Source organism: Cnephaeus nilssonii, assembly GCF_951640355.1.
Source record: "Cnephaeus nilssonii genome assembly, chromosome: 9".
NCBI classification, from domain to species: domain Eukaryota; kingdom Metazoa; phylum Chordata; class Mammalia; order Chiroptera; family Vespertilionidae; genus Cnephaeus; species Cnephaeus nilssonii.
In genome coordinates, this window is record NC_137080.1 from 32165207 (window position 1) to 32175632 (window position 10426).

Here is a 10426-nt window from a genome sequence, read left to right on the forward strand (position 1 = left end):
GATCTAGTGTGTCATTTAGAATTGCTGTTTCTTTGCTGATTTTTTGTCCAGAGGATTTATCCATTGATGTCAGTGGTGTATTAAAGTCCCCTACTATGATTGTATTGATGTCGATCTCTCCCTTGATATCTTCCAGCAGATTTTTTATGTATTTGGGCGCTCCTGCGCTGGGTGCATATACGTTTACCAGAGTTATATCTTCTTGCTGGATTGCTCCCTTTAGTATTATGTAGTGGCCTTCCTTATCTCTTATTAAGGCCTTTACTTTGAGGTCTATTTTATCTGATATAAGTATTGCAACCCCAGCTTTTTTCTCATTTCCATTTGCCTGAAAAATGTTTTTCCATCCCTTCACTCTCAGTCTGTGTGAGTCTTTTGCTCTAAGGTGGGTCTCTTGTAGACAGCAAATATATGGGTCATGTTTTCTTATCCATTCAGCTACCCTATGTCTTTTGATTGGTGCATTTAATCCATTTACGTTTACTGTTATTATTGATAAGTATCTGTTTGTTGACATATTTTTCCTTAGTGTTTGTGTTTCTTCTTGCCTTTCTCTTTCTTCTTTTTACAGCAGCCCCTTTAGCATTTCTTGCATTGCTGGTTTGGTAGTGATGAACTCTCTTAGCCCTTTTTTGTCTGTGAAGCTTCTGATTCCACCTTCAATTTTGAATGATAGCCTTGCTGGGTATAGTATTCTTGGATTCAGTCCCTTGTTTTGCATCACTTTGTATATTTCATTCCATTCCCTTCTGGCCTGGTGTGTTTCTGTTGAGAAATCAGTTGATATTCTGATAGGAGATCCCTTGTAGGTAACTTTCTGTTTCTCTCTGGCAGCCTTTAAGATTCTTGCTTTGTCGTTGGTGTTCGTCAATTTAATTATGATGTGTCTTGGTGTCGGTCTTTTGGGGTTGAACTTGTTTGGGACTCTGTGTACTTCTTGGACTTGGATAGTTTTTTTCTTGCCAATATCAGGGAAGTTTTCTGTCATTATTTCTTCTAACAGGTTTTCTATTCCTTGCTTCTCTTCCTCTCCTTCTTTTATCCCTATTATTCGAAGGTTGTTTCGTTTTGCGTTGTCCCGAAGCTCCCTTAGGCTCTCCTCTTGCTTTTTAAGTCTTCTTTCCATTTGCTGCTGTGTTTGTGTGTTTTTTCCTACCTTGTCTTCTAATTCGCTGATGCGGTCCTCAGTCTCTTCTACTCTACTCTTTAAGCCTTCCATTGTGTTCTTTATTTCAGCTATGTCGTTCTTCATCTCCTCTTGGTTTCTTTTCATGTTGGTGACATTTTCATTCAGCTCCTTATAGCTCTCATTGAGTTGTGTGTATTTCTCATCCATCCGTTTGAACATCCTTATAACGAATACTCTGAATTCTTTCTCTGTTAAGCTGCTAGCCTCAAGTTCATTTAACTCGCTTTCTGGTGTTTCTTCCTGTTCCTTCCTTTGAGAATTTCCTTTCTGTCTTCCCATGTTTTCCTGTAATGTTTTAATTGTAGTTCCAATTGCTTTGCTACCCAGGATCTTTTGGTGATGGTGCTACTGGTATAATCTCTCAGTTCTCCTGGGCTTGGCAATCTAGTGTAGCTCCCTACTTGAGCTACTTGGGTTCTCTTGATGTAGGCCTGGAAGCTTGAGAGGCACAACTATGGTGTCTAAAAGTCAGCAGCTATGGAGTGGGGTGACCCAGTTTTTGCTGTCTTGCACCCTTAGTTGAAATCGCGCGTGTCCAGTGGGAACTCACAGTGGCACCCAGGAACCATCTGTTGGGAGAGCTCCCAGTGGCTCCCACTAGCACCCTGTGTGTAGATGGGCTCAGGGTGCCTGCCTATTGTAAATTCCCTTCTGTGAAGGTGTGTTTGCAGGTGCACAGCTCTGACGCACTTTGAGGGACTTTGGCACTGAAGTTAAACAGCTAGGGTGTATGTGGGAAGTTATTCAGGAGAAAGGAATTCAGAGTTTTTGCTGTGGGGCAATGCGTCCTTGGCTGTACAGAATAACTCCCAGCAGGGGCTCACAGCAGCTCCCCAGAGAACACTGTGGATATATGGGCTTGGGGCGCCTTCCTTTGCTGTGGTTGTGAGTTTGCCAGCTCTGGGGTGAGAGCTAACTGGTGGCGCACCCGCCGGCGCACACCTCTGACGCAATTTGAGAGACTCTGGCACTGAAGTTAAACAGCTAGGGTGTATGTGGGAAGGTATTCAGGAGAAAGGAGTTCAGAGTTTTTGCTGTGGGGCAGCGAGTCCTTGGATGTTCAGAATCACTCCCAGCAGGGGCTCACAGCAGCTCCCCAGAGAACTCTGTGGATATATGGGCTCGGGGCGCCTTCCTTTGCTGTGGCTGAGGGTTTGCCAGCCCTGGAGTGTGCGCGAACTGGTGGCGCACCCGCCGGCGCACACCTCTGACGCAATTTGAGAGACTCTGGCACTGAAGTTAAACAGCTAGGGTGTATGTGGGAAGGTATTTGGGAGATAGGAGCTCAGATTCTCTGCTGTGGGGCAGCGCGCCCTTGCCCGCACAGCATCACGCCCAGCAGGGGCTCAGAGCAGCTTTCCAGAGAACCTTGTGGATATATGGGCTCAGGGTGCCTTCCCCAGCCTTGGCCGTGAGTTTGCCAGCCCTTGGGTGTGCGCGAACTGGTGGCTAGCCCGCCGGCACACACCTCTGACGCAATTTGAGAGACTCTGGTACTGAAGTTAAACAGCTAGGGTGTATGTGGGAAGGTATTTGGGAGAAAGGAGTTCAGATTTTCTGCTGTGGGGCAGCGCGCCCTTGCCCGCACAGAATCACGTCCAGCAGGGGCCCAGAGCAGCTTTCCAGAGAACCCTGTGGATATATGGGCTCAGGGCGCCTTCCCCCGCTGTGGCCGCTAGCTTGCCAGCCCTTGAGTTTGCCAGCCCCCCAGTGCGCGCGAACTGGTGGCGAGCCCGCCGGCGCAAAGCTCCGAAGCCCCCTGGCACTGAAGTTGCACCGCAGGGGTGTCCCTGGGCAGCTATTTAGGAAGAGGCAGTTCAGAGATTCTACTTAGGGCCGTGCACCCTTGACTTTGCAGAATAACCCCCTCAGGGGCTCTCAGTGGTTCCCAAGCACTGCCTGGGTAGTGGAGTGCCCTGGTGCCTATGGGCTGGGGACGCAGCGAGTCCTGAGTTCCGGCGCTGGGGAGGGGGAGGTTGCACTTACTGCTTTCAGCGGCGCACTTTTGGAGATGGAGGTCTCAGGGCTCTCGTTTCTGCAGCTGGGGTGGCAGGTCTTCTACCAGAGTGGCTGTAGTGACCAGGTTTGCTTCCAAGACCAGACTAGGTGGTGGTAAGGTTAGGATTCTAGTCTCTAGCAGTTCCGTTCTTAAAGATGGCGGGGTCTCTGTGCCACTGGTGTCCTCCCTGGAGTGTTTGCAGCGGTCTCGGGGTTTTGCCAACCAAGACTGCCTGGATTGGATGCCCCCTGGAAGAACTGCAGGGTCTAACTGTCCCTATTTCATTCACACACACACCCACACAGGTCCACACACACCTCTGTCACTCCTTCACTCGATCACACGCTCACCCTCCCTACCTACCTGCCGGTCGCCATCTCTCCCCCCTCCATGAATTGGTTTTATTCAAATGATTCAAAGTTTTAAGTCAGAATTATATTTTTTGTTCTTTTCAATGAATTGCTGAAGTGGATTATAGTTATTGCCCCAAATTATTTGGAAATTAAGGAGCCTGTTGCATCAGCATGCTCTGATTATTTCTACCTATTTCTTAAAAAGAAGTATAAACACAAGGATGGTCATTCTTCCCACCAAAATATCCCAAAATCTTAATGAGCTCCCAGCCATGTCTCTCCCTCTTCAGCTTGGGAAGCATGCTGACCTCCAGTTAGAGAATTGAAGGTGCCTGTCTGGCTCCCCTTTGCCAGGGTTCCTGCCTCCTTTACTTGCTTCCCTTCTTCCCAGAACTGGAATCCTGTCCTAACTCTCTCTCTCTCACTGTCACACACTTCATTTCCCAGCTCTTGAAGTCCTAGACACTGGACTTCGCCCACCACTGGAACTTCCCCTGAGCCCTGCACCCTTCCCCCTGGCTTGGATCACCTTTGCTAGTGAACACCTCTTATTGGGTTGTTGACATTCACCTGATTTCCTGGCTAGACCCTCACAAGTCTCTCTAATCTTCAGGTCTTGGTCATTCCAGCCAAATGCCTCAGCCTCGGTTTTGACATTCCCCATGCCTGAATCTTCTTGGTCAGTACCTAAGCCCAGACTTCCCTTTGATAATGAGAACTTAATGGAAGGGTGATTTTAGAAGTATGCACATGTGTCTTACAGCTATGCCCATACTCTTATATAAAATATGTCATACACACACACACACACACACACATCTGAGTGGCCAGATTATTATGACCACCTGACATTTGTAGGCAAATTAGCCGTACACTGCATCGAATGGGATATGGAAGCCGAAGGCCTGTTTGAACACCTTTGCTGTCTGCAGTTACCAAGATAAAACGTCTCCAGTTCGCACAGGAACACAAGGATTGGAAAGTCGAGCATTGGAAAAAAGTCATATGGTCCAATGAATCATGTTTCCATTTGCATCATGCAGATGGCAGAGTGAGAATTTCGTGGAAACAGCATGAAAGCATGCACCCCACATGTATGAGTACAACCCTTCAAGCTGGTGGGGGCAGTGTTATGGTTTGGGGCATGTTTTCCTGGCATGATTTGGACCCTTTAATTTGTGTGGAACAACTTCTGAATAGCACAACATACCTAAGTATCGTTGCTGATCAAGTTCATCCCATCATGTTGATGGCGTATCCCAATGAAGATGGCTTCTTCCAACAAGACAATGTGCCATGCCACGGTGCTCGTGTTGTGCAGGAGTGGTTTCAAGAACATGAGGGAGACTTTACCTTGCTTAGGTGGCCCCCACAATCACCAGATCTCAATCCAACTGAGCATTTGTGGGACGAAGTTAAAAGAGCCATCAGGCAGCTGGTTCCACAACCATCAAATCTCACAGAACTGGATAGTGCTATTCATCAGGCATGGTGTCAGATTCCTCGCATCACCTTTCAACATCTCATGGAGTCAATGCCAAGAAGAATCACCGCAGTATTGAAGGCAAAAGGTGGCCCAACGAAGTACTGATGGGGTGATCATAATAATCTGGCCACTCAGTGTATATGCTAGTGTTTAAGCACTTTTCAGGCAAAATGATGAGTAAAAGGGCACTGGTTATTAACAGTGTTATTACAGGAATGTCTTAAAATATTGTGACTTATATTCCTGCCATATAATGACCTTTAATAAATTTCTAATTTCTAACTTAAACCTAGGTTAGAGTTAGACCTGAGGCCCTGGACCTAACTGTCCCCTATACCTGGGCTCCTGAGCATTAAAGAGAAAAAATCAACATGATATAGAAAAAAGTTAGTTACATGCAAACAAGTGGTTAGAATAAGATGGAACTTGGAGACATTGTAGAAAATAGGTCTAGGCAAAGTACCAAAAATTAGGAGTCACCAGAGATTCGGAAATTACCGAAAAATCAGTACAGCGGTTTGGTAGGGTTAAGAATCTAATCTAATAATAGACAAACATGCAAATTGACCGCACCTTCGCTACGCCCAAGCCATGCCCACCAGCCAAGCCACGCCCACCAGCCAATCAGGACGAATACGCAAATTATCCAAACAAAGATGGCGGCTAATTTGCATATCGCGACAGCGTAAAAAGAAGCCAAGAGCTGCAGAAGGGAGCAAAACTGCAGAGAAGCAAGCAAGCCGGGGGGAGGAGAAGGGAGGAGCGGAGGCGGGGCCAGGGGAGAAGGGAGGAGCGGAGGCGGGGCCGGGGGAGAAGGAAGTTGAGCAGGTGGGGCTGGGGGAGAAGGGAGGAGCGGAGGCAGGGCCGGGGGAGAAGGAAGTTGAGCAGGCGGGGCCAGGGGAGAAGGGGCGGGGCCAGGGGAGAAGGGAGGAGCGGAGGCGGGGCCAGGGGAGAAGGAAGGAGAGCGGGCTGGCGGAGAAGTTAGCAAAACATGGGGGCTGGCGGAGAAGGCGGAGCGGGGGAGAAGGGAGGAGCGGAGGGGGCGCCGGGGGAGAAGGGAAAAGCAGGCGGGCTGGCAAAGAAGGCGGGCTGGGGGAGAAGGGAGGAGCGGAGGCGGGGCCAGGGAAGAAGGAAGGAGAGCGGGCTGGTGGAGAAGTTAGAAAAGCAGGGGGGCTGGCGGAGATTGCAGGGCGGGGGACAAGGGAGGAGAGCAGGCAGGGTGGAGTAGAGTGCAGCAGGAAACCCTATTGCAGGATTTTTCCTGCAACGGGAACGCTAGTTAAATATAATTTATTTCTTGAATTAGCTACATAGTTGTGGCCTGCACTGTGCAGAAGTGTCTTGGTGGGTTTTGCGGTGATGGTGAAGTGAACACGTGGTTTCTGGCTACTTTCCAGCTCTGGTTCATCCCCTTCCAGCTGACTAAATTGCCTCTGTAATTTCACCAGGAAGGCATGCTCACTTTGTCATATTTTCTGTTTACTTTGGAGTTCTGACTTTAGGAAATTAAGACATTTGGGTTCTGCAAAATATCTCCTAAGCTTATTCATCTCTAGCTCCCTTGTTTTTAACATATTCCCCAAGTGTCTGACTATTGTTTTAGCAGATTTAAATCATTTATGTCAACTAAAGTTTGAAATACCTGGTTACATTTACTATTATTGCCTCTGCTTTTGTTTATTCAGTTGAAAACATTTCATAATAATCTATTATCCTTAAAAAATACTAAACTTTTTTAAATTGGAAGCTTGTATTATAGTTATTTTATTTCCATATGGATGAATATTGTGATCTGCAATCTAATTTATTCATCTAAAAAGTTGAAACTTCATTTTGTAAGGCGAATATAAGCTCATAGATTCCCTTGTGGTAAATGTAGATGAATATTCTCATTGCTTCAGAATATATCATGCATACCTAGTTAGGAGACCTTGCAGCAAAATTGTCATTTCTGAATTTTACCCGGCCAAGTATCTATATTTGCCTTGGCTTTAAACTTGCTAAATGAGAGAGGCTGATGTGGAAAATTTTCTCAGGTGCAGAGACTAGCAGACTATTAACATATGGTTGACATGGTTTCATTTGCTTATTCTAAAGTATATGCATTGAACTCATTTTGATGCAGTCCATATTGCTGCCAGTGTTTTTCTAATTTATTTTGAAGTCATTCATTCTTTTTAAAGCTCTTCTAAAGCAGGAGGTGGAGGTGAGAGAGTCCTGATTTTGAACATCAGCTGAAATGTAATATTCTAGAATGTTTGACTTGATAGTTTGAGTACAACAAATGACAAACTTGTGAGTTCCCAACATTTAAAATATTTGCAAGGGTATTTGCCCTCAGCCTTAGTTAAGTACCTGCATATAGAATTACATGATTTTGTTAAAGTGTATTGGAGGATAAAAATAATTTATGACAGGAAGTATACAAGTGCAAGGAATTTAGCCAGAAGTTGTGATGTAATGTTAAAGCAAATAAGCTTCAAAAATTATCCTGATAGATTTATTTCTACCCCCATAGAAAATAGCTATAATTTGTGGTGTGGGCTCCAATCATAAAGAGTTTTATTGCAGAAAGGTCTCAATAAAGTGGCTAATTTATTCTTGCCAATTGCTCATGGAAATGGAAGTAAGCCTCGTTAACTTGAAGTAGACTAGATGTCCTCCATGATGGAGGAGGACAGTGCCTCTGACAGGCAGGTGCAGAGTCCTCTCAATGTATTTCCCCCACCTGAGGTAGTCAAAGGGGTTTCTAAAAACTACTTTATAAATCATACTTTTCAATTACTTCTGCAATTGACTTCAATTGAGTTGAAGCCTTTATTGCATTGTATTTTCATATAGTCAAGGACCAGTGGACATGAAAAAGAATGAAAAATATTTACAAATAGAGCCCCACAGTTCTACTTACATTGCACTTGGCTACCACAATTGGACTGAGTCCTGAATTGTCATTGATGGGGTTCTCAATCTTGCCAGTAATAATGGGATCCCATGGTGCCAGCAAACAGGGAATAATTTTCTACAGTAGCTATTGTGACGAGTTTAAGGTGACATGTTGTCGTGAAGCAAAATAAATATATGAAAGCCTTATACTTGCTTCTGTGTGATGCAAGAATTTTTTTTCTCTACTTGATCAAGCAAAATGCCCTCTCCAAAAAGAGAGTTGGAAAGGATACTTTGGCATTTATGTCCTAATTTAACAAAACATTTTTCTTGTAAAGACTGAATGAGTTAAGTGCACTATCACTAGTTATATAATATTAAGGCTCATTTGACCATTTACAGGTATTTTCTTTTTTTGTACTTTATCAAAGAGAAGCAAATTAGGTTTACTTCAAGAATTACAAAAGGATTGGATGAATGGTTAATAAGGCTCTTCTTTTAATGTGGGGCAATAATTTGAAAAAGTCTGCCTGGATGTCAACCCAAACAGCTGAGCTTACGCTTTGATTAAGGAATTAGAGTTGCATGGATGAGTTTATTGGAAATGGCAGACACAACTGACAGATTTGTGCCCTGAAGGTTCATAGTACTTAACATTTTGTTTCCAAAATATTTAGGTTGAAATGTTTTACATTGAAATAGAACCCTCTGGATCTTTAAGTAGATTGTATGTAAAATTAAGACTACCTAAAATACTGCGAAAGCTGGTGACAACTGTAGGTAGTTTATAGCCTCAATAACATGTAAACAGAAAGCTAAAATGCCATTTCTGAAGAGTTTGGCATAGTAATTTCTTGAATAAAACATCATATACCTGAACCTCGAATGGTATATTGAGAGACAAATGGAAGTTGGCTATACAATCAATAATGAAATGTTTGGAATATTTTTCCATTGGGGACTCACAGTGTTTTTAAATGTGGCTATATAATACAAAGACGTTTTGCTACAATATAGAAACATGGCAGTGCTTATACCTACAGGAGTCTAGCCTTCTTGAGATAAGAGTCTGTGTATATGATTTCAAAATAAGATTTTCCCATTCAATGTAGTCACTTTCAAGAGATGATGTAGCATAGTGGTTAAGAATGTGTGTGAAGTTTTTAGAACAATTCTAGCAGATACTAAGTACCACATGAATGTTAACACTGGAGTAATGAAGGTGTAATCATGCTGTCGTTGAGTTGCAAAAGTAATTTCTTAGATAAATTTTGACTCAGGACCCATTAAAAACCACCACCATAGGCACAGAGGATTGTTATATCTTTATAACCACACTTTCTATTTATGCTCCCCTGCCCCAGATATTATATGTTTTAGAGTTCAATTTTAGAGGGGCGATTTTAAAATAAACTTTTTATTTTAGAACTAGAGGCCCAGCGCGTGATTGAAATCGCGTGAGAAGGCACCCCGTGGGGGGCCGGGACCTGCGCCTGACTTGCACCATAACCTGCACCCCCCTGCCTGTGTCCGCTCCAGGGCCACCTGGGCTACGATGCCAGCTCGGGCAGGCCCCGCTGTCTCTGTCTCCGTCTCTGCTCCGGGCCTCACCTGGGCACGCAACCTCCTCCTGTCTAGTGGTGACCTGTTACGGCATCCTGGCCTAATTTGAATATTACCTCTCTCTCTCTCTCTCTCTCTCTCTCTCTCTATATATATATATATATATATATATATATATCCTATCTAATAATAGACAAGTATGCAAATTGACCATACCTCCGACACAGCCACAAGCCACGCCCAAAAGCCACACCCACCATCCAATCAGAGCGAGCATGCAAATTAACCCAAACCAAGATGGCTACAGCCACAGAGAGCAAGGTTTCCTAGGTAACAGAGGAAGCCAAGCTTTCTGCCAGCCGTTGCAGGCCTAAGCCTCCACTCAAGCTACAAAGTTTCAATTATAGAAGGTAAACAAATTCAAACAAATGGCGGCAGAATGGAGCTTGAGAGAGCAGGCCAGGGTTGCCACCGGCAACAGGGGAAGCAAAGCTTTCTGCACACCCTGGCTGGGCCCACCCGTTTAAGGCAACAAAGTTTCAATTATAACCCCAACAGAAATGGCTGCTGGCCGTGGAGGGAGCCCCAGGCTTGGCTCTGCTCCAGGCTACAAAGTTTCAATTGTAGAAGGAAAATAAATTCCAGATACCAGGGCCTCCGCTTGCATTGCCAGGGAGCGTGGGCCACCTGCAAACCACCACAGGCCCCTCGCTCAGGCCACCCCATGCCCCAAGGGAACCCCACCCTGATCAGGGACAACCTTCAGGGCAAACCAGTTGGCCCCCACCCCTGTACCAGGCCTCTATCCTATCTAATAAAAGAGTACTATGCAGATTGATCATCACTGCAAACACACAATATAGCTGCCCCCATGTGGTCAAAGATCCTGCCCCCATGTGGACACAAGATGGCCACCACAAGATGGCCAGCAGGAGAGGGCAGTTGGGAGGCAC